The 26,894-nt window shown below is 42.0% G+C and overlaps 1 protein-coding gene across 2 annotated transcripts in view; it reads right to left on the bottom strand.

Annotated features, from left to right (window-relative positions):
* KCNB2 (potassium voltage-gated channel subfamily B member 2) overlaps nucleotides 1–26,894 on the bottom strand; it is a 365,241-nt gene that overhangs the window by 3,255 nt on the left and 335,092 nt on the right. The window lies entirely within an intron of this gene.

Raw genomic sequence — 26,894 nt, 5'->3', positions numbered from 1 at the left:
TCCACCCTCCCCCATTGTTCTCAGGCACCTTTGGAAGAGTTTTCAGAGAATAGTCATCTCTCCTCCTTAATTATTTGTAATTTTTCTCTCTTAACCACCCAGTTTATGCTTCCTTACATGAATTGCCATACATGGTATATTAGCTAGAAAAAATTCATTATGGCCAGAAGTTTTATTCTACAACTAAAAACGTGAATGCAGACCTATGCGTGGAGGGATAATCTGGCCTCAGTACAACAATGTTTCCATAGAACAAGTACGTTTTGTGTGGTAAGCACTGAAGGCTGAACCAAGTCAGGGAGCCTCCATCCTGGGCTATGTGGCCTTCTGGCCAGCCTCTGGTGGGAGAGGAGGATTATGAGCCAACTTCATTCAGTTGAGAAAGGTTTCAGAACAAAGAACTTGAAGACCGTCCATGGTGATCTCGGTTCAGGGATCACCGTGGGGCACAGGAAAAGCTGCACCATATCAGATGTGGAAGGAGAGAGGAAGCGCTCAATAAGAAGTGAAAAGAGGATCGGTGACTGAATTTTGGAGTCAGTCATTCTGACCTCTGAGCTTGGCTTTATTGCTTACTGTGTGACTTTGGGCAAGTGACTTAACCTCTCTATGTCTCAGTTTACAGATCTGTCAAATGAGGACAACAATCGTAGTTATTTCATGGCTGTTGTGAAGATTACCCGGCACACAGACATCACTAAATAAATGAAAATTACTCATAGTGTTAGAGGCTGAAATGAACAGGACTTCAGTCTGGAAAGACAAAGGCCAAGAACAGGTATGTGGGAAATCTGTAAAACCATGCAGGGTGTAGACAGCTTAAGCAGGGATTTCCTCACTGTAACCCAGTGTTCTAGATTGATAAGGCAAAGCATGAAGATGAAGATTTGAGGGCAACAGAATAAAGCACTTCTTTGCTTAGTACAGATTGTGCGTCTGGAACACATGATTCTTGGTGAAGTAGGAAACCTCTCTTACCTAGGTTAGGTCTGGCTTGGTTTCATCTGACCTTTGTCAATGACCTATCACTGGTCTCAGTTATTATTTGTAGCTCTGAGAAAAATATCCTGACACTGTTTAGTTTAGAGATTCAGCATTCAGTAGACAATGATTAAATATCTTGAGGCCACACATCTCAATAAGCATGAGACTGTGAAAAAATTATCTATAACTGACATCAGGACTTCTGAACTTCTCTCCTCTTTATCCTTCTAAGTTTCTCTACTTCTGGGTTATTCTCCTTACCCTTGCTCTTTTCTCCTCTTATGCCTCATTTATACCTTTCATTGTTTTTTCTTCCTGTTTCTTCCAGCTCCCATCTTTCCTCTTAAATCACTTTATAGTGAAAACCATAGTTTGTTCCAGAACGCACTGCAGATGTTAAGTAAAGATTTAAGTTTTCTTAACTTAAAGGACAGTACTGAATTACTAGTGTTTTATAATTTTTTTCTTAAACAAAACTAAGTACTTTTTACCTGAGTATACTTCAGGAGTTCCTTTAAAAATGTGGATCAATGAATGACAGTAGAATAAAGGTTCTCTTCATCTACTCCAGAGACTGTGAAGGCTAAAGTTAGAAACCCCCTCAAGAAGGTTTAGATAAACCCATGGATAATGGATTCAGAGGGTTTAGTAAGGACAGGTTGGGAATGCTCACCTCAAATCTTTACCCTCAGGGGCCAATAGAAGGGGGACATTTACAGTATTCTGTCACTTAAATATTCTTCGGAAGCATTGGTCAGATTCCAATTACTCTTACGTTCTTACCCTAAGGAACTAGGTTCCTCTGTATTTTCTAGAAGGTCACACTGTTCCTGATATACCTTTGGGCATTTTAAGTACTGGGATTGCTGCCAGAATTCTTGTGCTGATAATCCATATTCTAGATTTTCCATATCTTCTTATCTGTTCACCTGCCTGTTTTGGATGCATTTTATTTAGGATTACCACCTCCAAGAGCAAGAGAAAAGTAGAACTACAAATGATACCATTCTACTATCTTCCAACCTTTTAGACAAAGAACGAAGTGGAAGATCCAAGGTAGACCTTCAGCTTTTCCATGACTCCACAATCTGACCTAGATTGTAGGTCATTTTACTTTCGTATGTAATTTTGGGAAATAATGAACATTGTAGAGTTCTAACTTAGTCTATGATCTGGTGGATGGCAATTTAAGGAATATGGCTACTTTTAACACCTGAAAATTTAGCATGTGCACAGCATGATTTGAAGGACATTCTTGAAGGAAAGGAATTACTAAAGAAAAAAAAAAAATCCAAACACTCAAGCCCTTAGCAACCCCACATTCATGTTAAACTATAAGGTATTGCAGTGCATTATTTTCTGTCTCATGACAGAAAATCATTTATTTTAAATATCTTGTGAAACTTGGAATTCTCCAAGAAAGACAGCACCTTCGACAAATTATTCAATATATACCAAGGATGATGTGTGATGCAATAAGCCAAATGCAAGGTTATTGTTTTATGGTAGAGTTTTTTTTTTTTAACACAATAAATAGAACAAATGTGAAATTTTGCTCTAAGCTACAGGATACACCTCTAAATATGGATATTTACTTTGGTACAGCAAACCCTTATGGTGGTTACGTATTGCTTCATTTATTATAACCATGCCCAAGTTAGGTTTTTAATCCTGTCACCCCTAATAACCAGCCTCCAGAGCTGGCTCTTTTCGGCTCCAGCAAATAGACTTATGTTTGTATATCGCAAATGAAGTGGAAATTCCAAACAATTACCTGGGTGATATCCGTCAACCCCCTTGGAATTTGGATTACATCATTTCCAAGGTTCCTTTCACCTCTAACATATGGCGAGTCTCTTTCTCAACTAAAACATTGTGCTAATTCCATTCACGTCCGCAAACCAAACCAAGGACAAGTCACAGTTGAGCCCATCATTTTGGATGAATTGCCAATATATAATTTTGTTGCTTAAGAAATAAAAAATTCAAATGGGAAGGCTTTGTAAAACATCATACTCTGTATGTTCCAAGCATTTAGTTACTGGGAATAGACATTCTTTCTGGATAACACTTTTCTTCCCTTTTGCATTGCGTGGACAATGATTTAATTCTTCACTTAGACACAGACTTTCAGAGGATCACACAGAGGTAAGAATAGGGCTCCTGGCACTGGCGTTACGGGGTCCCAAAAGTTGGTTGCATCGATTTCTGTTTGTGAGAGAAGTAAGGCAGGTGGAGATTTGCCCCTATTTACCAACTTGTTGATTTTATATCTTTTGAAGATAGTGTGTGTTTTGTGGTGGAAAGAACACAGGACAAGGAATTAAAATACATGGCCTGATGAGACCTTCAAGATGGCAGAGGAGTAAGAAGTGGAGATCACCTTCCTCCCCACAAATACATCAGAAATACAACTACATGTGGAACAACTCCTACAGAACACCTACTGAATGCTGGCAGAAGACTTCAGACCTCCCCAAAGGCAAGAAACTCCCCACGTACCTGGCTAAGGCAAAAGAAAAAAACAAAAAACAGAGACAAAAGAATAGGGACAGGACCTGCACCTCAAAACAAAAATAAACCAATAAACTGAAAACACAGGCAGAACACTCTAGGACATAAATCACAGCAAGATCCTTTTTGACCCACCTCCTAGAGAAATGGAAATAAAAACAAAAATAAACCAATGGCAACTAATGAAACTTAAAAGCTTTTGCACAGCAAGGGAAAACATAAACAAGACGAAAAGACAACTCTCAGAATGGGAAAAAGTATTTGCAAATGAAGCAACTGACAAAGGATTAATCCCCCAAATTTACAAGCAGCTCATGCAGCTCAATTTCAAAAAGAACAAACCACTCAAGGCAAAAATGGGCAGACGACCTAAATAGACATTTCTCCAAAGAAGATATACAGATTGCCAACAAACACATGAAAGGATGTTCAACTTCACTAATCATTAGAGAAATGCAAATCAAAACTACAATGAGGTATCACCTCACACTGGTCAGAATGGCCGTCACTGTCGGTGGGAATGTAAATTGATACAGCCACTATGGAGAACAGTATGGTGGTTCCTTAAAAAACTAAAAATAGAACTACCATACGAGCCAGCAATCCCGCTACTGGGCATATACCCTGAGAAAACCATAATTCAAAAAGAGTCATGTACCACAATGTTCATTGCAGCTCTATTTACAATAGCCAGGACATGGAAGCAACCTAAGTGTCCATCGACAGATGTATGGATAAAGAAGATGTGGCACATATATACAATGGAATATTACTCAGCCATAAAAAGAAACGAAATTGAGTTATTTATAGTGAGGTGGATGGACCTAGAGACTGTCATACAGAGTGAAGTAAGTCAGAAAGAGAAAAACAAATACCGTATCCTAACACATATATATGGAATCTAAAAAAAAAAAAAAGGTTCTGAAGAACCTAGGGGCAGGACAGGTATAAAGATGCAGACGTAAAGAATGGACTTGAGGACACGGGGAGGGGGAAGGGTAAGCTGGGACGAAGTGAGAGAGTGGCATGGACTTATATACACTACCAAATGTAAAATAGACAGCTAGTGGGAAGCTGCCGCATAGCACAGGGAGATCAGCTCAGTCCTCTGTGACCACCTAGAGGGGTGGGATAGTGAGGGTGGGAGGGAGACGCAAGAGGGAGGGGATATGGGGATATATGTCTATGTATAGCTGATTCACTTTGTTATAAAGCAGAAACTAACACACCATTGTAAAGCAATTATACTCCAATAAAGATGTTAAAAACTAAATAAAACCCATGGTCCTACCTCCGTGGCCACGCGGACAAGCCAGTTTCCTCTGCAAACATTAGTGCCCTCATCTGCAAAATGAGGTGCCTTCCATTTGCCTCACCTACCTGAGAGGCTTGTTAAGGACCAGACTAGGTCAAGCACACGAAGCATCTATAAAATGTAAAGTACCATACGTGCTGGAGTTGTGTCTGGAAAAAGCCTTTGGTCAGCACTGGGAGGGAATAATGAACACAAACTGCTTCTCCCCCATTTAAATACAACTGGAGCCCTAGTTCATGCTCATAGTTTAAAGACATTCAAGCACATTGTTTTACCTCGCCAGTGGTTTGCATGCAAAACCCAGATAACTGTAGATTATTTGCCTTAGGACTGAACCATCTAGTTTGCCAATATTTAAGAACTGGACTGAGGTTGGCTGGGTGTGTGGGCGGAATGGGTGAGGTTGGTCAAAGGGTATGAACTGCCAATAATAAAATAAATTGAGTCCTGGGGATGTACCGTATGGGTTAATACTACTGTGTTGTAGATTTGAAAGCGGTGAAGAGAGTAGATCTTAAAAGTGGCATCACAGGAAAAACATTTTGTTACTATGTGAAGTGATGGATGTTAACTAAACTCATTGTGGTAATCATTTCATAATATAGACAGATATCAAATCCTTATGCTGTACACCTAAAATTAAATCAATGTTATATGTCAATTATATCACAATTAAAAAGAAAGAGGTAGACTGAGGTCGCTTTGGCTGAATTTGACCTGCCTTGAGTCTTAAAATAGGCAGAAAGTTCTCAAGCTTGGGCCTCCTGAGTGATAATCTGCTTTGTATTCACCAACTTTCAGTACTCCCCCAAAACACATGGGAACTTGGGTGCCTTGCACTGAGGTCAGTACAGATACTCTCTCTCATCTCCCCCAGACTCTCCTTCCTTCTTTGACAAATATGTGCTGAGAGGTGAAACTGAGTGAGTTATAAGCTCTTAACTATATAGCACTCCCGCGTTATCTTCTTAGCGGAATATAGTACATTAAAAAAACCAAAAAGCAAAACCTGGTCAGCAATAGAAAACAACACGGGGAAACGTGATGATAAGAATTTTCAGGAGAGAAATCAACTTATTTAAGTCGGCAGGAAGAAGGTCTGTGATGAGCATTATTAGAAACCTGAAACTTCTTCTATTTTCAGGAAGAGGACAAAGCACAATGACAGTTCTGAGCCTGTAAGCCAAAGACCAAACCGTTTGTCGAGGGAAGAAGTGAGAAGGAGGTAAAAATATCACAACTTTCATCTACCTATCTTCTATTTCTAGCTGTTTCCCAGAAGACTACTGGACTCAGCAAACCAGAAAATAAATCCTGTGATTTGCACCAGAGGAAGAATAATCTAGAACTGTTTGCAGTCCTAATATCTCATATTCCTTGAAACCATGGTGCTTCCTCTAAGGCTGGGGGCCCTTGGATGATGATCAGACCTATTTCTTCTCACAAATACCCCCTGCCCTCCCGGGACAAATGAGATTCTGTGCTTAAGTTCTCTGATGATTTGCGTAGACAAGCGTGAATCCCTATGGGCTAGCACCACATGACTCATGCAAAGAATGAGCATTACTGAAGAGGTCAGTTGATTTTAAATTATTTTGGACCCGTGGACACCAGGAGCCCAGGAATTCAATCCCTCATCCCCCACTTGTGGACTGTTGAATGAGGGGTTTCAAAAGACCCAGTCATCCACACACAAGCAGATGTCAGCTGGAAGCCTGCGTGATGCTTTTCATTTGGGATGGGGTGGGATGTGAGAAGCAATCCAGTTCTACATACTATCGAATTTTTCTTCTGGTTTTTATTCTCAGATCCAAACCCAATTTTTTGAGAGGAGTGTTTCTGGCTGTCTTATGACTAAAGATACTGTTGTAATATTTTCTTGGTATCTCCTGAAATAAGCTGCGTTTCACTACCCATGATATATGTCTTATTTTCAAAGATTAGCTTTTGGGAAGCAAGTCATTAGGTAGAAGGCTGGTGAAGGGAACTTCAATCTCATTCATAGTAACTCTGCAAAGAAAGGAGAAACAGTGAGATGGAGACACCTTTAATCTTACACCCACTCCAGTGATTAGACAACCGCTTTGTAGGTAATTTGTTCTTACAAAGTCTTCAGGAGCCAGAGATTAAAAATGAAGATGGGCCAAGCACGGTGAAACACAAACATTACTGCCTCTATTGGCCCCTGAAGGGCAGGAGCGATGGCTCTTTTCTTTAGACTGATCAGCCTAACTCCAAGAAAGCACACCATAAAGGTTCAGACTCCTCCCTTTAATGTGTGAATAACAGATTTTGGGGGAAGGACACCAGAAAGAGAATTAGTGGAGTATATCCTTTGAACAGGATTTCATTTAACTTGATGCCTAAAATGTAAAAAAAAAAAAAGTCATAGAACAGTCAAGTTAGATGAAATCTTGAGGTATACCATGTCTTACTTTATAGATAAAGAAACAAAGATTCAGGGATTCTACTGCACCTGGTGGGTGGACTTAGAGTTGACAAGTCTGAGTCTGAATCCTGCTTCTGATTATTCTATTAGTTTTGAGGACTTGGGCACCACAATTAGCCTTTTCTAGGGCTTATTATTCCCATGTAGAAAATGTGGAAAATAAAGACTTGTTTTGCTTACCTATAGAGCATTGCTTTGAGGACTGTGCTGGCTAATTTTATGTGCCAACTTGGCCAGGTTGTGGTGCCCAGTTGTTGCATCCAACATCAGTCTGGAAGTTGTGAAGGTATTTTTTAGGTGTGATTAATGTTTAAATCAGTAGACTTTGAGTAAAGCAGATTAGCCTCCATCGTGTGGGTGGGCCTCGTCCAATCAGTTGAAGGTCTTAAGATGACGACAAGTTTTCCAAAGAAGAAGCAATTCTGCCTCGAGACTGTCACACAGAAACCTTGCCTGAGTTTCCAGTCTGCCTGGCCTGCTCTGTGGAATTTTTTTTTTTTTTTAATTTGGGTTTTTTTAAAAGCCATTGCTTTTATTTATTTATTTTTAAAAATTTTAATTAACTAATTTTTTTGGCTGCGTTGGGTCTTCGTTGCTGCACGTGGGCTTTCTCTAGTTGCGGCGAGCGGGGGCTACTCTTCGTTGCGGTGTGTGGGCTTCTCACTGCGGTGGCTTCTCTTGCTGCAGAGCACGGGCTCTAGGTGCGCAAGCTGAGTAGTTGTGGCTCGTGGGCTCTAGAGCGCAGGCTCAGTTATTATGGCGCACGGGCTTAGTTGCTCCACAGCATGTGGGATCCACGGATTCAGGGATTGAATCTGTGTCCCCTGCATTGGCACTTGGATTGTTAACCACTGCGTCACCAGGGAAGTCCTGCTCTGTGGATTTTGAACTCAAGATTGAAACATCAACTCTTAACTTGAATTTTCAGCCTGCTCTCTTGCCCTGTGGGTTTCAGACTTGCCAGTCCTCACAATTGTGTGAGACCAGCTCCTTAATGCCTACCTGTCTGTCTCTCTCTCTATATATAAATACACACACACCTCTATATGCATTTACATATATAGGGTTGGCCAAAAAGTTTGTTTGGATTTTCTGTAAGATGTTATGGAAAAATCTGAATATATATATATATATATATATATATATTCTATTGGTTCTATTTCTCTGAAGAATTCTAATACAAGAACAAATAAGATAAAATACATGATAGCACTTTGCAAGCTGTAGAGCGCTAAAAAATGTTAATTATTTTTACTTATTTATTCATTTATTTATTTGGCCATGCCACACGGCATGCGGGATCTTAGTTCCCCTACAAGGGCTCGAACCCGTGCCCCCTGCAGTGGATGTGCAGTGTCTTAACCACTGGACTGCCAGGGAATTCCCCCCAAATGTTAATTGTTATAATTATTTGAGAACTTCCCAAATCATACATCTATTCCCGTTGAGCCGTAAGAAGTTCCTCACTCTTTGTGTGACTCCAATGCCTCGATGGTGGTCCTTTTGACATCCTACAAACAGAGTGTATTCATGTGCATATGGCACAAGTTGGAGGGCCATAAGGAAAGACAGCTTTATTACTTGGTGCAAAATGAATCAAGAAGAATTCCCTAAGTTGGACTTTTCTTAACAGCTGCCAAGCTCCCAAGATGCTGCATCTTCCACTTACCCGAGCTGAGCGAACTCAGGGAAGGTGAACGAGGAAAATAAAGATCAACAAATCTTACTCTCGGAAACCACATAAGGGGTTTGTTAATTATGTGCCAGTGGGACTCACCCTCAGTGTGGGTGGGGAATCCGTAAGTGATTCAAATTTTGAGACCCTTGTAAAGACTGTTATGCTTTCATGTGTTTTTCAGCCGGTTTCATCTTTCCATTCCTTTTTACTCATGCTTGGTGGTTGAATTCCCACTGGCTTGAATTCCCCCTTCCAGCCAGCCTGGGCTGGGACCCTCACTGCTTCCTGGGCATGTCATTCCTTTTCATCCCATCAGGCACTGCCTCCCCCATTGTCCTCTATCTGCCCCAATCCTGCCACTTCTCCAGGAAGCCCTCCCTTGCACTCCAGATGACACTGGCCTCTCTCCTCTGAATGCCTGTAGCCTCTGTTTCTTGGGTTCCCAAATAAATGCACAGAAGGTGTCACGCACACTTCTTGCAGTTACTCACATGGTCTCCCTTTGCAGCCTTGCCTGCACTCAGAGAGCTGCCTCCTTGCAAGATTGCCAGATTTAGGAAATAAAGATACAGGATGCCCAGTTAAGTCTGAATCAAATTCTTGTATGAGACAACAAAGTATTTGTTATTTATAAGAAATTCACTAGGCGTTCTGTATTTGATCTGGCAACCTTACCTCCTTGGAATGTTGATCCGGGGGGCAATCCTTGCTCCAGGCTGGTCCCATCGACTCCTCTTCCTCCTGCAAATCTCAAGTTTGAACTGAGAGACTTGGAGATTAGGAGTTGCTTGGATGGAGTCACTTTAATGGCAGTGTCGAGAGAGAAGGAGCAACAAAGCCCCTCAGTTTCTGCCTTGGAACAGTTCCTTCCAATAAGCTGTCTCTCCCCCGCCCTGTGGTAGCTTCAGTTGGTCAGAGTTTTGATCTGTTACACCCATAAAACCTTACAACCTTCTTAACTAATCATTTGACAGTTTCACAGAAGATAGTTTTGTTTCTCAAACAGGATCTTCGAATTATGGAAGGAAATGACTACCTATTTTCTATAGGTAGAAACAGAGCAGACACTTCGCAAATCTGTTTTAAATAAATGAATAACAACAACAACAAAAAAGGGACTGGAGGAAAGGAGAATAGACCTTGAAGAAACCAAATATTTTCTAATCACCCAAGAAGAATCAGATATAGGTTCCTGGTCATTTTCTCTTGCTTCCACACGGTCCAAAGTCAGCCTAAAAGCTTTAACCAGCAATAGACTTTTTTTAACGATAGAAATTCATATTACAGATATCCCATTTTGCGATAACAGACCAACTTTACAACTTCAGCAAAATAATCCTTTCCTAGTTTAAGCTCTGTAATTTTATTAATCCTTTCTGGTTTTTGTTTTCATTATGTTGAGCAGATTGCTTTTTAAAACATTTTTTTACCTTATTCTTTGAGAAGCCTGCTTTTGACTGTGTATTAGCTTTCAGCTTCACCTTCACAGAAGGGTACATTTTCTTAAAAAAAGTGTTGTGGGCCTCCCTGGTGGCGCAGTGGTTGAGAGTCCGCCTGTCGATGCAGGGGACGCGGGTTCGTGCCCCGGTCCGGGAGGATCCCACGTGCCGCGGAGCGGCTGGGCCCGTGAGCCGTGGCCGCTGAGCCTGCGCGTCTGGAGCCTGTGCTCTGCAACAGGAGAGGCCACGACAGTGGGAGGCCCGCGTACCACACACACAAAAAGTGTTGTATTCATTTTATATCACTTTCTTTTTTTTTTTTTTTTTTTGCTGAGTATGACTTGGATCCTCAGTTAATCCAACCAGTGAATAAAGTGATAGTTAGTTCCTTGTATAGATATGCATGGATTCAGGTTTGTGCAATAAATGTTAAGCCACTGAGAAGAATTAATAGTGTAGGTTAATTATTAAAAAGTACATACATACAACTATACTTCAATAAAAAAGAATATGAAAAAAATACACACACACACACACACACACACACACATCACTGTTCCATGTAACCAAAAGTAAAACGTCAGAGGAAAGTCACCAAAAAACTTCATAAAAGTGTAAACTTCCAAGTGTTGCACTTAATATTTATTTACAAGTATAATTTGTTAAAATACCATGCCTATATAAATAAATATCTTACATGTATGAAGACCTAAAACAAAATAAGAAAATGAAAAGAAGCTTCCCTCTCTCTTCTCCTTCTTATTCTCCTTCAATTTTCTAGTTCTTTGAAAAGATAATTCATGCAAACCTGAGGGAGAAAAAACAGATTTTGAACACAGAGTATTTTGAACAGTGGAGTATTTACAGCTCTATCATCCTTCTTTTTCCTATTGGAAAAATGTTTCCTTGCTCTCAGGACAATTCTCATCATAAATCTTCTTTTTGTGAGGGAGGCCTTAAAGGATGGGTAGAAGTTTCCACACAGAAAAGGGGTGTGAACGGGCACGATAGGCTGACCTCTCAGGATAAGTGAAGCTTCAAAGCCCAGACTCTGTGGTTTGCTCAGAAAGTTCCAAGTAATTTTGTCTGACTGGGGTCCCCCATAGGAGTCCCTGGTGATTTCGGGGCTGCTGCATAGAAGGGTATAGGCTGTGCACTGGTCCACTCCAGAGGGCGCCAATAAAGAGATTAGAATGTGAACGATGCCTCTGTCATTTGTGCAGTAAACAACTTTCACAAGCTTGCCCCAGCCCTGGTTTCTGGGACCCAAGGAGTCTGGTGTGACTGATGCAGGCGGAGGAACAGAGCTGAGCGGGAGTGGGGGGCCACTTCTGGGAAGTTAGGCAATGGACAAATCCTGAAGGGTGCTGGATGCATTAATGGAGAGTTTGGTGGCTTTTCCTCAAAGTGTGGTCCCTGGACCAGCAGGATCAAAATTATGTAGTAACTTGTGAGAAATGCAGATTCTCAGGCCTCATCCCATACATATCGAATCAGAAACTCTGGAGAGAGGCCCAGCTATCTGTGTTTTCACAAGCCCTCCAGGTGATTCTGATTTTCGCTAAAGCTTCAGGACACTGCTGTCAGGAGAGAAGCCATAGACATTTTAAGCCAGGGAATGACAGGTTCAGACTTGCATTTAGAAGAGCACAAACTAGGATGTGTGGGACAGATAGGGGTAGGGGTGCAAATGAAGACAAGAAGAGAAGTTTCCATTGCAAGGACAGTAGGAAAGGGCAAGAAGGGAATAGATTATAAAAATATTTACAGTCGGCCCTCTGTATCCACGGGTCCTGCATCCCCGGAGAGGGAGGGCCGGCTGTACTACACCATTTTATATAAGGAACTGGAGCATCCATGGGCTTTGGTATCCGTGGGTGTCCTGGAACCAATTCCCCGCAGATGCCGAGGGACCACCCTATAAGCTGGAATTTCAACCTTACTTGCTGTGCAGATGGGAACTCTAGGACTCTGCCATGTTTATAACTAAGTTTATCAAGGAGACTGAGTAGCCTTGACAGATCTCCATTATTATCTCACACAGGTAGAAACTCCGAGTGATCCTTGACTTAAATACATCATCATTTGTGTTTGAAAATATTTCCTCATATTAAAGAATTCCAGGGCTTCCCTGGTGGCGCAGTGGTTGAGAGTCCGCCTGCCGATGCAGGGGACGCGGGTTCGTGCCCCGGTCTGGGAGGATCCCACGTGCCGTGGAGCGGCTGGGCCCGTGAGCCGTGGCCGCTGCGCCTGCGCGTCCGGAGCCTGTGCTCCGCAATGGGAGAGGCCACAACAGTGAGAGGCCCGCGTACCGCAAAAAAAAAAAAAAAAAAAAAAAAAAAAGAATTCCAATTAGAGCTTTAGGTTTTGAAATAGAAACAGACACATTTTTCTCTTAAACACCAGTTTCTTGGTACATGAAAACATTATGAGACACACACTATATTATTTGCCAGAACTATTTTCTTTTATAAAATTTTACCCTAAGTGGACATTCTGAAATCACACAGGGTAAAAACTAGTTTAAGAAGCCCTTTATGGGGGCCTTCCTGGTGGCTCAGTGGTTAAGAATCCACCTGCCAATGCAGGGGACACGGGTTCGAGCCCTGGTCTGGGAAGATCCCACATGCCACAGAGCAACTAAGCCCGTGTGCCACAACTACTGAGCCTGCGTGCCTAGAGCCCGTGCTCCGCAACAAGAGACGCCACCGCGGTGAGAAGCCCTTCCACCAAAATGAAGAGTACCCCCCGCCCCCGCCGCAACTAGAGAAAGCCCACGCGCAGCAACAAAGACCCAAGGCAGCCAAAAATAAAATAAATACATTTATAAAACACTATTCACTTTATTAAAAATAAAGCATGCTCATTTGTTGAATTATTTCTCACCCACTCCAACTTCCAATTTCTGCAAGGAAGTCTTCTACATTTACAGAATTAAAGTGCCATTAAAAACTGGCTGTGTTCCTTGGACACCTAGTCGGCCTCTTCAGCTCATCAATCACCATTAACGGGGAATTGCAAGGATTTATTTCCACCATTAGCCCCATATCTAAAGACCGTCACAGCAGCTTCAAAGAAAGAAAACAACAAAAGCTGTAATGCAATCATGATTTTTCCTTTTAATGAATCTCTGCAGCAAACCTCTTCTAGAAAGTAGTTTTGGGGTCAACATCATTAAGACGACATTATGGAATGCCAGAAAACAGAAGACTTATGAGGGTCATGCTGAAATGAAGCAGCTCTGCCAAGGGGAAGGTTAGATAGGGGCCAAATCCAGCTGTGACTGCAGAGAACTTGCAGGGTTCACCTGATACCTGCTCCTGGGGGCAGGCTGCTGTGCTGTCCCCGGGCCAGTGGGTAGCAGCAGCTCATGGATGCTTCTGTTGCATGGATGACAGGTGTTCTTCACGGCCTGAAGCCAAGCATCACGAACAAGGGCCTTGAATGGATTTCCGTTTGGCTTCTTTTGACAGCAACCATTGGAGACCCATGATTTAAATGGCCTCAAGCACGTCTGTTCTTATTAGGGATTAAGGAGGTGTTTAATTGGGCAGAGAGGTCCTGCTGTTTATGGCTGTCGGATGTGGACATTTTCTACAATCACATAGACTCATTCTGTGTAGAGTCCTTCCTGGGTTCTATCATGAAGGCTACTTAAGAGCTTATCAATCAAAATGTGGTCCTCGAATAAGCAGCATCACCTTGGAGATTATTGGAAATGCAGAATCTCAGGCTCCATCCAAAAGGCCCACTGAATCGGAGCTTGTTTTCACAAGATTCCCAAGTGATTCATATGCACATTCAAGTTTGAGAAGCTCTGATTTCAGACACAAATCCATACGATTAAATTTTTTAAAAAATCAGCTTAGGAGGCTCTTCTGTAGATTTTTAAACAGTGGATCTCAGTTTTGGAAGCAGGGGTGTGTTAGGCCTTGTGGGGATGTTCAGCACTGTTCAGAGATTCTAGGGTCATGGACGTAGTTAGCTAGAAAAAAGCTTCACAGATGATGGGGAAGTGGTTTCTACTCCCGCCCAGACCTCTTCACCCAGACCTCCTTGACCAGACTTGCTCTCCCAGTCACTGCTTTAAACACTTCTGCAAGAGGGAGTGTCATAGGGGTTTGGAACCCTAGTCAGCAGGAAAAACAGTTCTTAACTGGGAGAAACTAAGTTGTATTTACCGTTGGAAGTAAACAGCTACAATTTGTTAAGTAGATAATTAACACCTGTATTCTAAATAGCAGCCCAGTACCAGTTAGAACATGTGGGTCCAGAAGCTATAAAGGTCTCTCGCCCCAGAGGGATGTAGGAGAAAGATAAAGAAGGACACACTATAGGATACCATATTAAAATGGTCAAGTTAGCAACAAGAAATTTCTCTGATGTGAGGAAATTAAAAAAACCCAGTTTTAGTTGGATGGTAACTAGAATTGTGCTGGTGATCATTTTCTGGCATATATAGGTGTTGAATTATAATGCTGTACACCTGAAACATATTAAAAAAAAGAACGATAGGGATTATGTAATCACTAGCCACATTGCCCTTAGCGCTAATTTATACTTTTCTTTTATGTAATATATTATGTATATTATATATATATATACATATATATATATTACATATGTCCCTGCTCCAGTGTTATACATCTCAAATTCTAGTAAAATATAAAACAATTTTTTTGATGGTTTCTATAGGAGTCATGTACACTAAGAAGACACTTTCCTTCTGTGATCATTAGGACCTGTGCTACCCAGGCTATGATAATTTAGAGAAAAAGCAGCCGTCTCAAAAAAACTCTTCAGGTGCTGATTAAAATTCAGGGCATAAAAAAAGACAGCATTTGTTGTTAGTTTTTGAAGAACTTTGCTATAAAGGAGATAAGAGAAATGGACCTGTAGCTATAAATGGAGGTGGAACAATAGCACAAAAGCCCATAAATAAATGTTATTAAAAATTTTTAATTTGAGTATAGTTGATTTACAATGTTATTTTACTTTCCACTGTACAGCACAGTGAATCAGTCATACATATACATAGATCCACTCTTTTTTAGATTCTTTTCTCATATAGGTCATTACAGGGTATTGAGCAGAGTTCCCTGTGCAAAAAGCCCAGTTTTAAACACTTCCTCTAGTGGTGGTTTATAAGTTAAAAGTGCTGGGGAATTCTCATGCTATTGTTTAGATAAACCACCAGTAAGTGTACCGCATATCCCTGTCTCTCTGTTATTCAAGCCCCTAGTAAGCAGATCCTACCAGATCAGGGTGGCAGCTACCTATGAACAGCTCCATAGAACAGCATTTTTCAAACTGTGAGTCCCAACTCCTTTATGGGTCAGAAATTCTGATAGTCAGAATCAGCCGTAAAAAAAGTGAAATGGTGGGGACCTTCCCTGGCGGTCCAGTGGTTAAAACTCCACGCTTCCACTGCAGTGGGGCACGGGTTTGATCCCTGATCGGGGAACTAAGATCCCGCGTGCCTCACGGTGCAGCCACACACAGACACAGACACACACACACAGACACACACAGACACACAGACAGACACACACAAAGTGAAATAGAATAGGTGAGGATAGAACAGAAAATATCAGGAAGCGTAAGTAATGTTTTGTAAAACGTTTGTTGATTTACGTGTGTGTGTGTGTGTGTGTGTGTGTGTGTGTGTATACTGGGTCATAATTCCTACCCCCAAGTAATAACAATAATAATAGTTATTATTAAATTATAACTATTATTTTACTCTGATGATCCATATAAAGGTAACATGATCCTAATATTTCCTAGGCTGAGATCTGGATAATTGCTATCAATGGGAGAGAAGGTAGGTTACCTTTCTCAGTCCCCCCAAAAGGATAGACCTTTTAGACCTTCAACATGCCTTTGACAACTTATATACCTATGTATAGCTTCTGTGTTATTTTCATATTGACCCTTTCTTAGTCCTGACATTTAGATGTCTGACCTTTTATTTATTACTTTTTGCACTTCTGTTTCTATCTGGGTTTTGAATGGATTCAAGTGGTTTATTTTATGATATCTCTTAGCAAATAAATTTAGCAAATCTTTGTTATAAGGTTATAAATCTTTGTTATAAGGAAATGCCATAGATTGAATTATGCCTGGTCATTACCGCCAGTTTCGGACATTTTTGATTAACCTCTTAATTAAATAATTTGAGATTTAATAGAAGTTAACATTATTGATAGCCCATTGATTGATATCGGTTTCTAAATATCATGTGGGTTTTTCAATTGTGTGATGTGTCTCAAAGTAAAAGACCCAATTTTTGATTAGGTAAATGTTTATTTATCACATAAGAGTTATATATGACTTACATAGCTAATTTTAAAATAACTGATTCCATCCTTAGCTTATAGGTCACGTTTTGGACTCAAATCCCAGTTATGTCACTCAGCTATGAGGAATCTATTCTTCAGGTAATAGAGCTGATAAGGTAAGCATTAGAGCTTAAATATATTTAGCACCTAGTAGGTACTTATTTAATGGTGGCTAATATTATTACATATGTTCCACAGATAGTTTTCACAGATGACGATTTAGGTCTATAGTGATTCCTGGCTAGCAAGGCAAAATTCAACCACCAAGATATTTTGTCTACATATAAAAAGACACTGACTATATTATGATAAATGTTCAGATAAGTTTCATATAAAGCCTAAACATTCTCATGATTGAATTTCTTACTTTTTAGGTAGAAGTTTGTCAGTTGTTGACTTACACATGGTCACCCTGTCACAGCCTTGCCTTGTAAGGCCATGCCTTATTTCTTGTAGCCTGTAAAACATATACCAGATGGAAAGAGAGGTGGAAGGTCAGGCCTGAAGGCCACCACACGTCCCTTTCCTTCTAAAGGCAGGAAGGAGCGTCTGTTCAGAAGTCTATGTTCTATGTGGTATACAACTATTTTGAATCAGGCCTAGTTTAAGAGGTACATCTTCTAAAAACAAATCTTTCTTCATCTCCATAGTGAAAATCACTTCTTCGGTTTTCAAAATGGGGTTTCTGGAGCCTTGGGGTTCTTTGGATACACCTTAGGTGGCCCCTCCTGAAAGAACACCACTTAGTGGGCAGGGCTAGGGGAACCCCAACTGGACAGCAAATCGGGTGGAGCTGTTCTCCCATGTAGTGCTGAAGATGCATAAATATGTGAAGAGGTGAACATTTTTCACAGAAGTACCTTAATTCTGTGGTGGAACATATGCCTACATACAGATACATGCATTTCTATACATAAACAGCTGTATCTCTCCTTTGGAGACGATGATAAATATTGCTAGCTGTGTTTGAGGATATGGGTGACCGAAAGCCCTTTCTACACTATTTACTTACAAATAAAAGGCGATTTTATTTGTGGCCACAGATATTGTTTGCAGAGTTGATTATTGAGCGCAGCTTTGTCTTTTAGGCTTCTAGGTCTCCTAAGTGTCAGGCCAGGTTTGTATACGCCAAGAAACTAATATTGGACCTCTCAAAACAGGCAGAGCATGACTAAACGCATTATCCTAAGATAGCACATCCAACTGCAAACTAATGAGCCCTGGCTGTCATCGGCCAGCTGTACTGCATTAAATGGCCTCTAGGAGGCTGAAAGGTTTGGGCAGCTGGAGAGGTGGAATCATCAGCTTTCTCATAATATCAGAGTACTATTTCATGGTTTTGGATCATTTACATAATACGATAAAATATACAAAATTCATTTTGCCACATTATTTACACATTGGTTTAGAATTCCTTAAAAAGCATTTTCGGAACTTCCCTGGTGGTGCAGTGGTTAAGAATCCGCCTGCCAATGCAGGGGACACGGGTTCGATCCCTGGTCTGGGAAGATCCCACATGCCGCGGAGTATAAGCCCGTGAGCCACAACTACTGAGCCTGCATGCCACAACTACTGAAGCCGGCACTCCTAGAGCCCGTGCTCCGCAACAAGAGAAGCCACCGCAATGAGAAGCCTGCACACCGCAACGAAGAGTAGCCCCCCCTTTTTTTTTTTTTTTTTTTTTTTTTTTTTTTTGCGGTACGCGGGCCTCTCACTGTTGTGGCCTCTCCCGTTGCGGAGCACAGGCTCCGGATGCACAGGCCTAGCGGCCATGGCTCACGGGCTTAGTTGCTCCGCGGCATGTGGGATCCTCCCGGACCAGGGCACGAACCCGTGTCTCCTGCATCGGCAGGCGGATTCTCAACCACTGCGCCACCAGGGAAGCCCAGTAGCCCCCTTTTGACGCAACTAGAGAAAGCCTGCATGCAGCAACGAAGACCCAACGCAACCAAAAATAAAAAATATTTTTTTAAAAAAAGCATTTTCTAGGATTTTGTCCAGGTCTGTGTATTCAACCCAAAGAATGCCCACTGAATATGTGTGTCATTCTCATCACATTTTAATTTACGCAAATACAAATCCAACAGATGCCATCTGTGGCCCTTAGAGTTTCCAAGTCGTATTTCCTAAGGCATTAAGCTGAAGAAAGCAAATTCTAAGCTTTTTGTATAAATAAAGGAGTTAACATAGTGATTATAATAAGAAAAACTCCATGGTGTCATTCCCACAGCCTCATCCTCTCATTGCATAAATAGTGTTTGCTTCTGAAAGTCTAAGCAGAGACAATGCACAGGCAGATAATGACCTAGCACTGCTGCAAGAGGCACAGCTTTCACGCTGCTTGGTCTTTTTGCTTTAAAGTTTTCATCCTAATGATACGGTTGGGAGATTGTCAGGTACCACATATTTGGCAGATACACAAAGAACATCAAAATTCACAGTAGAAATAGGCTGAAAAGAACTCATTTGCTCTCTGCAAAATCATGACCAGGTAGGTTGAAAATGAAAATGTAATCTCTCAATTGCATAGTGGCAACCAGGCCAGCCTGAGAGACGTTGTGGGCAAGTTACATTTATCCTCGTTACTCTTCAGCCTGCTTCCCCTTCTCCCCTCTGCACCTTTCATGCTGGAGCCTTCCCCTCCCTTTCCTTGCAAGGCCAAGTTCTCAGCCGCTTTGGGGCTGCTCAGGGCTCTCCAACATCGCACATGCTACTGCTGCCCGTTCCTTGTCCTGTCCTTTTCATTCTCCATGGAAACATCTGTCTACCTGTCTTTACCTCTGACTCCTGTTTTACCGACCTGAAACCACCATGAGAGTCGGATTATATCCTGACCCAAATGAATATATCAGCAGAATCTCAGGCAATGCAGATATTTTTGAGTTGTGGAAACTTTAAAATTATACCACAAAACATTCACCTATTATGCCTAATTATAAGGCTGATATTACTGGAGGAATATGTTTTGGTACAAGGAACCATCATTCTTTTAAAAATTTGTTGCTTCAATAAACGGTCTATAGTATCTTTTATCTCGCCTAATCTCAACCCCATTGGCAGAATAAAAAGTCTTTTAAAAAATAATTAATTAATTAATTTTGGGCTGCATTGGGTCTTCGTTGCTTTCAGGGGGTTCACAAAATCTCATGGATGCTCTCCATGGATCTCCTGATTCAGAAATCATTTCACGAGACCAGTTTCCAACCTCCTAGGTGATATTTCCACCTACATATCCATCGGTCCCTTTAGCCTTACAGATAGTTGGAAAAGGAAACTCAGATGTCACCCTCTGTCCCACCTTCCTGCAGCAAATCCCTCTTGATTTTTCTGTTTCTGTTAGTGCTGCCTTTATTTCATTTTCCTAACCTGGAATTAAAGTACCCCCCCAGCTCTAATATTCTATGTCTAGATCTATGTTTATGTATAACTCTTCTCCCCAAAGCTCTACATCCAAGTCCCTAAATTCTATTCATTCATCCTTTAACATCTTTTTTTCCCCATCCATCTCTTCTCCCCCCGCAACCCTCTGTTAATTCAGCCCTTCAACTTTTAATTCCTAAACAACTGCATTAACCTTCTAATTGTTTCAATTACCTCCTGTCTTGCCCATTTTCTTTCTGGGGGCGAAATAGATGTGGGGGAAGAGGAAGTTCAAGGAGTGGAGGATGCTTTTGTTGCCATTATCTGTTTCACTCTTCCAGTGGCTTCCCCCTACTGTCTCAGAGATTTGTCATTTGTCTCATCTCTCCTTCTGGATTACAACTCTTCAAGGGTCAGGACAGATCCGACTGAGATCTGTTTTCTTTAGAGCTCCAAACACAATGCTTACACTTTGCTGCTTAATAAATAAAATTTAATTGGTAGTATTCATGAATTTATTTTAATATTCAGTGTTACATCTCAATAGTTGGCTATATTCTCAATGCCAGTGTGCATTTCTCTCATGGACTTGTTTTAAATTTTCTCATCCAACCCCATAGATGAAGCTATCCAGTTTGGATCCCTGGATGCCTTAATCACTTTTGTATCATTCAACTGCACTTTCAGGAAGGCACATTCTCTTACTTTGACTCCACATTCCACATCAAAACTAAAACCAAACAAAAGAAACTATTGCATCCCAACAACCCAACTAAGAACGATTTCTTCTAAAGCCATCAAGACTTTCCAATTATACATGGTTATGGCTAGGAAGTTTAGGAAGTTTAATCAGAGTCCAAAGTGTTTTAACTAATGAAACCAAAGCCAAAGGGTGATATTGCCATCTCCCTACAAAGTTTTCTCCTCTCCTAAATGTAATTTTCTATCATCCATTTCCGCCCCCCATTTCTCCTTTCTGAACTCTTTCTCCTAGAAAAAACTTTAAAAAGTCCAATTTTCAACGTACAATTCCAACCTCAACCAACTGACATGGTATGGGAGAGAATTCAAGTGATTACACATTCATGACATTTTTGATGGTAGAATGTCATCTCTGGGGAATCAAATTAACATCTGAGTGACCCAGAAGCGACACGAATATCTGATCTGATCAGACCAGGTCTGATTCCTGGGAGCTGCAGACTGGATGGAAAGCAAGATGCCTCAAGGCATCTTGGCTCCTGGCTTCTGAGAAGGGAATGCTTTGTGGGAGAAGCCTCTCTCTCACCTCTCCTTGGAATGCAAGTGTTCAGTTAAGGTCTTTTGACTTGAAATGAGAGTAATGAAGGGCCCCAGGGACTTTGCACGGAGCCTGGTGTTTGCCTCAGAGCTGATTGATGCAAGATCCTAAGATATGTCAATAGCTTGGTATTCCTATAAGGGAGAGTGGAGATCCTGTGCTTGAGTTGTTATATAAATAGTTGGAGACATCTGATATTTTTCCTTTAACAATATAATATCCTGTCCATATCCAATCTATTTCAAATAATGGTGAGAATCAGTCATTTTTAAAAGTAACTGATAGAAATCTGTGAAGTGAGGCTCGTTCTCACCAGTAGGTGTCTCTATTCCATCATGCTCTCTCCCAAACTCACCTAGCTTTCTCCTGGAAATACAGATGTTACATAAAAAGTATCTTTGCTTTAGAAATCGTATGCTTTAAAGAGAAGAAGTACCACACTCTGGTACTTAAATTAGCTTTGTTGCTAAGCTTTATCTCACTTGAATCAGTGGTGCATTTCTGAGCAAACAGCAATAACTAAGTTTCTAGGTATGTGAGGCTGCTCAAAAGGTCAGACTCTTTCTCCTAAACATTTATTCCCTTGCCTATAAAATAAAACCTGGGGTTGGGCGTCCTCTGGAGTTATCTCAGGTGTTAATTATCGAGAGATGGGCAACAAGACACTTAAGTAGGTAGCCTCTGGCTCCAGACGATCTGGGTCCAACTCCTGGCTGTGCCTCTTATTACTGGATTGATCTTCCTTGAGCTACTTATTCATTTTGTGCTTCAGTTTCCTCACATATAGAAAGGGGATAATGATAATATTAGCACCACATGACAAAGCTGTTACAAAGAGTAAATACCATATCTAAAGTGCTTAGAACACTGCATGGCATGTGATAGGTTGTATAAATATCTTTTGCATATACAGGATATATGTATCTTTTATAGATACAGGATAGGAAAAATAAAAAATAAACAGATACAGGATATGAAAAGTAAAAAATAAAAATAAATGTATATGAAAAATAAAAGCTAGTTCCCACTTTGAACTGAGTTCATAAGTAAGGTCACTGCAGGGCAATGTGTCCACCTTCTTTGTGACTTGTCTCTCGAAGCCTATGGATGTTGGAGTGATGAAACTCTAGATATAGTGGAGGTTTTCCCTGAACTTAGTTGTTTGGATCACCTCATGTATTTTCATACAAGGGGAGAGCCACAAACCATCTCCCATACACCACAACGCATGACGATCCTTGCCATGTGAAGTTGGGTTTCATGCTTTGAGTTGTTATAAACACAACATGAAAAGTGGGGAAAGTGAAATAAACTAAGGGACTAAATCAACGCACAAAAATTTTGATGAACTAGCCCACCCACTATCCTGATTCTCCAGGCAAGCTTTGACGGGGACATAAATTAAATGGAGGGAGATGTTTAACAGGGACAACTGAGCATTTATATGCATCAGCTCATATCAGTGTCTCAAACATATTTGAAAGTAGGTACAAGTATCATCCTTAGTTTACAGAAGGGAAAAGGAAAGACCAAGTGGTTAAGGGCCAAGCACAGGGCTAAAGAGTTGACATATGTTAATTCGTGTCGTCCTCCTACTACACTGTCAGCTGATTCTGTTGTCCCTATTACACAAAGCGGGAAATGGAGGCACAGAGAGATTAAGTGAATCGCCCAGAGCTGGTAAGTGGCAGAAGCAGGGTTTGAATCTAGCCAGTGTGGCTCCGGAGACTGTCCTGGTAAAGAAGGCATTAGCGCGGTGGTCTGCAAACTTGAGATGTACAGTGAGAATCACCTGCTGCAAGCCACGCGTGAGATGATGCTGATTGGAGATGACGAAAACCCTGGCTAAGAAGCAGTGCTGGCTAATGAGAAGGGATCTGGCTCTGGTTTCATCAGTGATGCTTATCTAAAAACTAATCCTTTGGTGCCTCAGTTCCCTTGGCTGTTAAATGCTATTTCCAGGTGAAAGGCTTTGAATGGTGTGTGCCTGTGTGTGTCTGTGAGTGTGTGCTGGTGTGTGTGTGTACATGTGTTTGGAGGAAATAAAGCTTGTTTGGTTTGAGGCTAAAGGTCCTAATACAGATCCCGTACAATGTCCACACAAGGATAAGCACATCCCGAATCTGTACGTTCTCTCTTTGTTAGTGTCGCTGGGAAGCCAAGGTCGGTCTTGAATTCACAAAGGTCATGGAGAAGACCCTGAAGTGGAGCCTAAAGATGTAGCCTCTTGTCAGAGTGTCTGCTCAACAGAGACCTCGTATTGCTCTAAGTGGGAAAATGAATTCTCCATGTGAATATGCATGCACTGCAGAAAATTGCTCCTGATGCTATAGAGATTTTAATTCCTTTTCAAAAAAGCCTTGAGAACAGAATAAACACATTATGCTTGGATGGTGTGTTCAAGAAGGCTGCTCTATAGGAAAAGACTTTAGAATGATTCTTTTCCCTTTCCTTTGCCAGTGGCTGTCAATGCACAATAGAAAGCTAGACTGGGGCGTCCACATCCAGGCCCTGAAGGTCTTCTTTTTGTAACACGCTGAACCAGAGCACCGAGGCGAAATCAAATTTCTATAGTCAGAAAACATTTTTAACTTTCTCTTATGCCCCTGCCCTGTGCTGTTTTTTTCTTTCTTTTCTTTTTCAAGAAAGTATTTGCATAGTAAATAGTGATCCATATCTAGCAACTTCTCTCAATCTGCCGTAATCTTGCTTTTGTCTCTGCCCTTCTCCTGAAACTGCTGTCTCAGGGGTCACTGATCCTAGTTGTCTCAGAATTCCATGTCACTTTACAGCCCTTACCTTTCTTGACCCACTGGTAGGATTTTAGTCCACTGATCCTCTTCCTCTTCTGGATACCTCTTCCCTTGGCTTCCATGATGTTCTGGCACTCTCTGCATTTTCCTTTTACCCCCCCTGGCTACTTCCCAATCTCCACTGTGTATGTGCTTTACATATCCTTTCAATGCTGATGTTCTTTTATACACTCCTCTTTCTCTTCATCATTTCTTCCAGTGGTTCCCAATTCCATCTATACACTGGTGGTGCTCAAATCTACATTTCCAGGGTGGATGGTCCTGCTACATTACCACCCCCAGTAAGGATTTATTGAGGCTAAGCTTTATCTCATTTCTTTCTCTGTCCTTCGAAGTAGGTAATATCATTATCCCAGTTTATGATGAAGCAATAGGTTTAGTAATGTAATGTCCAAGCTCACACAGCTCATAAGTGACCTGACCCAAGGTGTCCTCTGACTCAGAAGCCCAGGTTGCTGTGAATATGCCACCATGGGAACAATAATCAGCCAGAGCAGCCACAAAGCCTGTGGAAATTTCTGTGCTCTGTTCCAGATCCGTGGACCCAACGAACAACTACTTCCCCAGACTTGGCCCATGGGTACTTTTTTACCAACATAGCTCAGACCGAATTCACCATCTCTCCTCCGTCTCCTAGATATGCCTCTTCTGCGCTCTCTGCACGGTGAAAGGCCCCACTGCCCCACGGTGATGCCGGCATCCTGGACCCCGCCTCTCTTCTTCCCCCCTCTTCACCGATCAGTCCCGTAGCCTGACAAACCAACCTCTGAAATATTTCTCACACCGATTCGTCACTCTCCATCCCTTCCGCTGCTCCCCGAGTGCGGGCCACCATCATCTGGCCCAGGTGAACGCCTCAGCCTTGGAACTGTCTCTTCTGCCCATGCCCGGCTCCCTCCTGAGTGTGCTGGCCACCGGGAACCAATCAGCTTTCCAAAATGCAAAGCCCATCTCCCATTCGCCTCACCATAAAGCTCAATTCCTCATGTGATCACAAGGCACTGGGTGACCTTGTCCCTGGTTCACTCAACAGGCTCTCTGTCACCTCCTGCCCCTTCTGTCTCCTCGACCACTTGCCTCCCCCTCCCATGCTTGAGAACTCCTCTCACTGCCTCTCACATGCCATGTTCTCTCTGGTTCATGAGTCTAAGCGCGTGGTGGGCCCTTTGCCTGGTATGTTCTTCTACTACTTCTCTACTGATGAACTCTTTTTTTAAAAAAATAAATTTATTTATTTTTATTTTAGGCTGTGTTGGGTCTTCGTTGTGGCACGCGGGCTTCTCTTGTTGCCAAGCACAGGCTCTAGGCATGTTGGCTTCAGTAGCTGTGGCACGCAGGCTCAGTAGTTGTGGCTCGCGGGCTCTAGAGTGCAGACTCAGTAGTTGCGGCGCCCGGGCTTAGTTGCTCTGCAGCACGTGGGATCTTCCCGGACCAGGGCTCGAACCCGCGTCCCCTGCATTGGCAGGCAGATTCTTAACCACTGAGCCACCGGGGAATCCCTCTACCGATTAACTCTTGGCCTCAGTTGGTTCCCAGCTTAGCTCACATGTCCTCTGGGACCATGTGTCCCTCAGGACCAGGTAGGGTGCTGCTCCCTGTGGCCACAGCCCTCTGTGCCTTTCCTATCAGGGTGCTTACTGCACTGAGCTGCATGTGCTCATTTGCTGTTTTGCTCATCAGTCCCTAAACTTTGCAAGGACAGGGGCCACATTCATGCCCATCTTTCTAATCCTTCTATCCCCACTTCCTGATATACGGCCCACACTAAATAAATATTGGTTGACTAACTGTCTGACTTAACCTGGAGTTTCAACCTTCCTGAAACTGTCTGAGAAATGGCCAGGAAGAAATGCAGCAAGTTGGTGTTCTGCTGATATTGTCATGTGTGTCAAGCCCAAGTTTGGATCAGCCCCTGGCTCAAGGAGATTTTTGCTGCGTGGGACCCCTGAGTCAGAGTTTTTACAAGCCGGGCCCTACTCTCTCTATAGGAGGGGATCCTCCTCTGGAGGGTATGCCTTGCAAAGGTTATTAATCTCCCGAGAAAGCAGAGGGATGTCTGGATACTGTGATTCAGCCCCTCCACTTCGATTGTTCTGCAGCTTTTGCCTTTGTGTAAACCTCAGCCTCCATGACCCGGGCCACTGCAGCCCCTCCCTCTCTTCCTGCTCCCCTTTTCCCATCCTGCCACCTCAGGGAGGCTCCTGAAACACTATCTTAATTGTTTTGACATTTTTGTTGGCTTCTCATTGCCTACCAGATAATGTTGAAACACCTTAGCAAAGCTGTTTATCATTTTCCCCCAAACCTATTTTTCCACACTGAGCTACGCTTATTTCTCTGTAAGAGGCTATGAGCCCTTGGAGGGAAGAAACAATGCTTCATTCATCAATTCATCTGTTCATCACCTACCAATCAATTCGCCAATTAATGGAGCATTGCTGTGTGCCAGACGCTGGGATAAACTGGTGAGCAAAATCAGCCATGGTTCCTGTTTTTAAGGAGGGGAGACAGGCAGTAGTGAAATAACCAGTAAATGAGTTTATTTATGAACAAATATATTCTGTAAAGGAAAGGCTGAGGTGCTCCACAACAAAGAAGACTGACCTAGACTGTGGGTCAGGATGCTTTCCTGAGGAAGTGATGGTTCACATAAAGGATAGGGAGGAGTTAAGTAGGGGTAGAATGAAAAGTTTATATTCCT

This window comes from Kogia breviceps, chromosome 17, assembly GCF_026419965.1.
Source record: "Kogia breviceps isolate mKogBre1 chromosome 17, mKogBre1 haplotype 1, whole genome shotgun sequence".
Taxonomy (NCBI): Eukaryota; Metazoa; Chordata; class Mammalia; order Artiodactyla; family Physeteridae; genus Kogia; species Kogia breviceps.
Note: the sequence above shows the minus strand (reverse complement) of the source record. Positions and strands in the feature narration are given on the sequence as shown.